General features: G+C 33.3%; 1 long non-coding RNA gene across 1 annotated transcript; it reads right to left on the minus strand.

Annotated features, from left to right (window-relative positions):
- Positions 1 to 4,106: 4,106 nt before the first annotated feature.
- LOC148629282 (uncharacterized) lies at positions 4,107 to 5,960 on the minus strand. The gene is made up of 3 exons (XR_015919356.1): positions 5,602 to 5,960; positions 5,050 to 5,146; positions 4,107 to 4,206 (listed from the first exon to the last, which is right to left on the minus strand). It is a non-coding gene; the product is annotated as an uncharacterized LOC148629282 (long non-coding RNA).
- Between the last annotated feature and the right edge of the window lie 1,916 nt (positions 5,961 to 7,876).

Below are 7,876 nucleotides of genomic sequence, written 5' to 3' on the forward strand. Positions count from 1 at the left end.
ACGGAATGCTGGAAATAATTTATACGCATATTTTACATCTTTGACACTGTCATCAAAATCAGAACGTTTTTTTTTCCTCGTTTCATTGCCATTTTAACGTCGTATTGTTTTACAGTTTTTCTGGTGTCAATTTCACAAAAAGTCATAAGTGTAAAATTAAGAAATAATTCATGGAGGGGGTAGATTTGTACTCATTTTAACCTGGGTACGGCATTTATATTCGATTATTTAACACCGAGATTCTATTGGGAATCAAATGAATGTAATCCAGTGACAAAGACCAGACATGAACAACAGACAAACACAACAAAGAATATAAATCAACTAAAATAATGCATACAAAGTAACAAAAGTAAATGAGCAACTCGGACTCCACTAAAAACTGGGAGCATGGACCAGGTGCACTGGTAGGGTGAACGGGTTTGCAATGTCTAGAAAACTCCTCCATTTATTGATATCAATAATTAAATAATGCACATGTTGATAAATATCTATTAACAAATGTTACTAAATATCTACTGATATCAATAAATGGGAAAAAAATTCCACAATGGCTTGCCATAACCATAAGACAAGTCAAATACACATTACAATGCCTTTTTCTTGAAGGTGTACCTGCATGGATTTGTTGAACTTTCTGTGTCATGTTAAGTACTGGCCATTTCACTTTATGTAGGTTAGCTTGGTAAAATTCTGGACTCTCAGTTTTTTGTTTAGATTGACAGAAACCAACAGTGTGGTATCTTAAAATGGTAAGGGCCATAAACTCAAAATTAAATAGTAGTTAGTAAAGTCATATCGAAATTTCAAAACAATTGATCAACCATAACTATAGTCATCACACGAAAACCAAGTGAATATGGACGACGACGACCAGGACGCCGCTGTCAGCCCCCATACCTATATACACGATCGCAATTTTTCTGCGGTGACACTATTATATTAAATATATACATAAATATAGACAAATTCGGGATTTGGACATGCTCCATTTTCAAATCCTAAAATAGCCTGTCAATTACTCTTCCTTAGGACCAAATTAGTAGTGTGTGACTTGCTAAGAATTTACATCTGTAAGGTCTTTGTTTTTACGTTAGTCCTAGTTAAAAAGTTCTCTAGCAAAAGAGAATAAAACTGCAAAATGGAAAAATTTCCCACTTACAGTCATGTATTAATATGAAAACATTCGAATTTTCTATGAAACAAAATTACGATACCGGTATATGAATGACTTTAAGGCTAAACACCTCATAATCAATATTTCAACTAAAATTTTATCAACTTTTTATGTATATATATATATATATATCTAAAGAATTGTACAACGATACCGATAAAGATGTTAACACACTATAATAAAATATATAATGGGCAAATGACCTTCTTCAGTGCCTTAAATAAACTGAGTGTGTATGAAAGTAAATGGTCTGTAGCGTTTCCCCGTGACTGTGCTGGTGAATGACGTACAGTCACGGGGAAACGCTACAAAATATTTTGCAACGTGCACTGCAAGAGTGCTAATGTAATATATTTTCTCCATTGTCCCATCTGTGGCCTTCAATATGTTGGTGAATCTAAACAGCCTTTTCACAAGCGCTTGAACGGACACAGGAGCGACCTAACAAAAAAGCCTTTACTCCCAGTGATCAACACTTCAGATTACCTAACCACTGCTTCGATGATTTCAACAAAATGAAAATCTTCATCGTGGAACAAAACACGATCTGGAGCGATCTACAGAGAGTGAAGTGGGAGGGATTTTGGATAAAAGAACTCCGTGTTTTACACCCACACGGAATTAACAAAAAAACATTAAGTTCTTCCTATTTTGTATGGTTTCTTATAACAGTGTTTATAAATATTTTTAGTTTTATAGTTCAGTATTCAAGATCAACACACAACGTGTATCTATAGCACAATGTTCAAGATCTTTGTTACTGTCGGTAAAATTTTTTACGTCACAGGTATTCACCTGATTAGGTAGTGAGTTGTGTTCACAGACCATTTACTTTCATACACACTCAGTTTATTTAAGGCACTGAAGGAGGTCATTTGTTGACTGAAAATTTTGCCCATTATATATTTTATTATAGTGTGTTAACATCTTTATCGGTATCGTTGTACAATCCTTTAGACTTATATAATTATTTTTGTTTGTGCTGCATCGTCATGACTGGACGATCCGATACCCATTAAGTTTGCTGGTTGGACCCGTCATACTTGTACAGTTCATAAACTATTTACACACAATAACATGTACATAAAGTCATAATATGATGGTTTTCTATGAATCGGAAATTAAACAAAAAATGGAAAGTAAACTTTAAGTATTATAAAAGAAATCCTGCGGTAAACATCTTAAAAAGAGTAATATTTACAAGTACAATTTTTAAGTATATAGGTGACTAAAATTACATTTTATGTACATGTACAAACTTTACTTTATTGGCACGAAGTCATAAACAAAAATGGGTAAACTAAAAATCATATTAAGAGTGTCAGTACGTGCAGTTTGAGATATACATATATAGCAAAACTAAAAATCTCGGAAATGTACTTATGTGTACACTGTACTTTTATGTGTACATAACCTCCATATGTATCATGTAGAGTCCCCGAAACTTAATGTTACAGTAATTGGCAGTTTATTGGACTACCCTAACTTAACAGATTCCTCAATGCCATGTGTTTTGCAACAAAACGTCGAAAAGTTCGTATACATGATATACGCGTACATGTATGGAACATAAACTCCTAAAAGATATGTAAAAGGAAGGTCCTATTTTACCTCGGACCCCAAGTTTTTCCTCCAGCAAAATGTGAAGAAAGACGACCATATTCAACTTGTGTTCTTAACAGAACGCAATGTAAATAATCTTACCTACCTCCGGGACTGTTTAATTATGCGCATTTTTTCCATTGAAAAAAATATTTAAAAATTTGAAAAAAATCGATTTCAGAGCCAAGTCAGAAAATAGCTTACCAGACAACCTCTAGCACTGCTGGAGTAATAAATAGACCGTCCATTTAGGCCTAAAAAATGTTTCCGGTCACCCTACCGACCCTCCTTCAGACCCCCTACCCAAAAATTTTTATTTATGATTAAAAAACATAAGTTAAAAAGTCTGCCTATGTTTCCGGTCACGCTACCGACCCTCCGTCAGACCCCCTACCCAAAAGTTTTTATTTGTGATTAAAAATCATAAGTTAAAAAGTCTGCCTATTGTCTTTTAGAAAATAAAGAAAAGAAAGCCAAAGCTGTTTTTTTTTCTATCCTAGATGGAAAAACAAAGAGTGAGAAATACTGGTTGTTTATTATTTAGAATCAATTTAAACATGCCGTGAGTGTACTCTTGGTCGTGGATAATCCCTTTTGGGATTCGACATTCCAGACATTTTTTGAGATCACTAAATGGATCGTTAGGTCACGGATAAACATGAAATCACGTGATAATGCATTTAATAAATTTACGAAGAAACGTGATCGCATGACAACTAATTTCCCCGAATACACTATGACCCGCATTCACGGGTATGACTATGCCTGGGGACTGTGTTAACGCTTCGGTGCTTTACATCGTCCTTGAGAGATCCCAATTGATAGCCAAGGGCATTAAGAAACCCATTCGGGCTGTCATGTATTACAAATACCACGTATGAGTGCAAACCGGGTCTAACAGTATTGAGTATATATGTTATCACGAAAACGAAAATCAAACCAAGTGTTTTAATAGTCAGCTGATGGTCAGCGTCACTCATATCGTGCAAATGGTTGGTTAACACTGTGTTAGAACGATTTTGGGGGATTTTAGTGGTTTACATCCACAAAGACAGTCGAATTATCTCCTAGAAGCAACGATGTCCTAGCTTTATAATGCACGAAATAAAGGGTATAACGGAAAGTACTATCTTTTTCAACTTTATTGTTATAGTATTATTTAACATTTTCACTGCACAACATTTGCTTCTGCTTATCATAGGATTGAACCAAATATTTTTACATGTATGTCTAAATGGCTTTAAAATTAGGGTTCTCCCAGTCATGTAAGTGCATTGTAGGTTTTTGTAGCTAAACCACTGTTGAATCCAGTCATAGTGTAATAGCTCTTAAAGTTGGGCGCAAAACATCAAGAGACAGGGTAGGGTTACATATTTTATTTCTAACAATGACACTGGATGTCTGGATATTACAAGGAAAAAAAGGCCCTGCAAAATAAATACAATCATAAGTACTCTAACTTACAAACTTTGCAGAAAATATCAATTCTTTATTAACTGATGACTTAAAATACAATGTAAATTGCTCCTTTAATACAACAGGAGGTTTTAGCAACCATAATTTATACAGGGCAATTGCCCTGTATTAATTTAATACAGGGCACATGCCCTGTATTAATTCTGGCCCTGTATAAAAGTTAAACTTGTCCGCCATTTTGTTTGAAACAGACTATAGGAAATATGTCATACTGAGCTGTATTTAAAGGTTTGTACAGATAACTCCTGTTATTTTAAGTCATCAGTTAATAAAGGGATCATAAAATGGTTATTTTCATATTAATCCTGTATTATGTCCTCGTACAGTTGTATTGGGTTTCGACCACTTATATTGGCCCTCGGCTTCGCCTCGGGCCAATACAAGTGATGTCAATCCAATACAACTGTACTTGGACATAATACAGGATTAATATGAAAATAACCATTTAATAACCCTATAATATTAGACAAAATACAATTTATACATAAAACATCAGTATTAACCGTGTACATGTAAATTCTGATTTTTAACACAGACTTTGTTCCATGCCACATTTATTCCAGCTTACATGTATATAAAATATTCGCATCTTGCCACTTGATATTCGCATCAAGCTACATATATAAATATTACCAAATATGAAAAATAAAGTACGCTTGTAGTTTTTACAAACTTCAACAATATAAACGCATATAAAATCGTAACACGCTATATCTTCTATATTATGCGGTAAGCAAACTAATTAACTATATACATACATAAATAACTATACAATAAATTGACACTCTGCTTACCTTACATCAAGGTGCAAAGGCTGCAAAATCGTCTACAGTCTACATGCCAAACCTAAATCACAAACAGGTCTATACTATAGGTGACATATCAAAATACCTGTAGAACAAAAATACCTTACATATAATATTTTGTCACCTGTATTAAATCACCTGTAAAACTGATTTGTACTTTTACGATAAAAATATAATTGATCCAGTTAACAAAAGTATTAACGAAAATGTTTACGATTGCCCTTTAAAATGATCAAGACAATAAATCATTCATTCCGGAGCGCTCGAATACGCATTCACTCAGTTTATTTATTTACACATTCTTTATACTGGAATTACGTTAAACTTGCTTATTTATGAAAAATGCATGAAAAACAATAAACGTTATTCTTTTAATAAACATGCACTTTATCATTAGATTTAAGCGTTTAACATCTACACAACGCACATCGCTCAATCATCATTTAAATAGGGGAAAATCATGCAAACTCATTCCAATTAAAATATTCAGAATTCTGGCATATTATATAAATATATTAGTAATTTAGGAGTAGAACTAACCTGTAAAGTTGCAGTAGAAAAACTCCAAGAATATAGTAAGATATGAGTTGAATTAAATATTTCCAAAACACATCTTGTCTATCCGAGATATTATTGAAGAGTGCCATATAAAAGAACAAAAGAACTTTAGCGCCGAAAATATATCCAATAGAATTTAAAGAAAGAGAGCGGTCAAATCAACCATGAAATGGAAAACCCTTTGAATTCAATACATTGAGATAAAAATTAACAGAACCACAAAAATAGTCATCGGTCAATAAGTCATATAACCGTAAATCGTCAATTAAATATAAACTATAATTATTTGATAACCAGTTCCATTGAAATATCCATGAAACCATCTTTAGTAGCCTAAGCAAATACAAATAAAATATAAAAACGAAAACAACAAATACAGTGAAACCTATCAAATTACTGTCTACCACAAAAGCATGTAAATTTTTCCTTTTTTCTGTCTAATTACCATCAATGTGAATTACATGACCATACAATCAGGCCAGAGCATCAACACAGCAGCCTTACCAGTAGTAGGACATATTCTGAGTTCTATCCGATTATCCCAAGGCTCGATTCTGTCACCTCTACAGTACTAAATATAGTTACTAACAGAATCCCAATAATTTATGGAGCAGTCTTGAGAGATTCAAAAGGGTATTCAAGGAACTTGTATCTTTCAGTACTTTTGGATTCCATGTACTAAATCAGAAAATTATCAAGTCCAATTCTAATTAACAAGAACTAATGTGTTACACAGTTTTCAACGGGCGTTGCTAGTTGTTATGCGTTAATGTGTTAAGATAACAAATAATAATAGGAATGTAATTATGGAAACTGAGCTTGTTACAAAGATTTTGATACTATTTACAAGTAACAGGGTGTAAAAAAGAGTTCCGTGTAGCATGTTCGTTGGTATGTGTGGTATGCAATATCTATACTTTAGATGTTCAAAACTTTTTAGCTAGGTTAGTAACATAACTATAAAATCATGCTGTAAACATCAGAAAAAAGCAAAGCATCAGAACAAATAGGTAATTATAATAGTTTCTTATATATTTATCATAAGCTAACTCGGTGCAAAGAAGACTACAATCATTATACATTGATAAAAGTTTTCCATAATTACAATATTTCATAAATCAGATCTAATAAAAAATATAGAATGACTGAAATAATACGTGTACTTCAAATTATTGCATATGATTTTAAGTTGATGTTCTCTTAAAAGGTATTTGAAAAAAATACACATTTTGTTCAAAAGTATCAAACAACAGATCATAATAAATACCAGTACTAGTAGACTTTTTTTTACAGAAGTTACCCATCTTTTAAAATTAGTAAAACTGTTTCCCGAATGCCGTCCCCTTCAGCTTCAGCAACTCTTTCCTTCTCCTTAACCTGGTAGCCCGGGTAATATTTTTGTTCCACAAGCTTCTCTCAAATATATATTTTTAGCGATCCTAGGGTCGCTTCAAATATTGACCAGGGAACCAGATTACTTTTCTCCTAAGGTCAAGTGAGAAATTAATACGCATGTTATGGTTGGCGACTGTTAGACTGTCACCACGTGAACAAACAGGTCATCAAATAGTGCAAAATTATTATACGGACTTTTAAATGAAATGAAAGATGCGAAAATTCTCTTGCATGCTAATTTTTATAATCTATAAATGTTATGGTTATTTTAAATCCTTTTCATTTCACGTTCCACTCCTTTCCATCGACAATGGTCAGTGCCTAGAAACTTAATGCAGGATGCTTGTGAGTGCTGCTGTAACATATAATATTGCTTAACGAATCAAGATTTCAATGTGATGCCTAGTTCAATTTCAGCCACTGCCGTGGCTTCATTGACAAAAATCGTATTTTCAGTTTCTGTGACTAATCATTGGAAAGAATACACACATACTACTACCCCAGTCAATATTTAAAAAAATAAGATGATTGTATTAGACAAATTAGTCTGATCAATGAGTGTATAAAGTCTCTGGTTTGATACTAGAACATTCGATATTTTTCTAAAATAATGCATGAAATTAAGGAACGCCAGAACAAAAGGAGTCACCCCTTGGTCGCTGCTTGGAACTACGTTTCTATAATGCATGCTCTTGAATTTTGAATGGGAAACAATGTGATATCGGCAAGTAGATGAACATAATAAAAGGCGATCGAATTCAATATAAGTTCATCACTCTACACGTTGACATACTCCCAAATAGAGTGGGGAAATGCTCTCGGATCCACTTACGTGGGGTCTGGAGTAGGCCAGAGCGTCAAC

Source organism: Perna viridis, chromosome 1, assembly GCF_037379345.1.
Source record: "Perna viridis isolate PV_CMFRI_1.1 ecotype Kerala chromosome 1, ASM3737934v1, whole genome shotgun sequence".
Classification (NCBI taxonomy): Eukaryota; Metazoa; Mollusca; class Bivalvia; order Mytilida; family Mytilidae; genus Perna; species Perna viridis.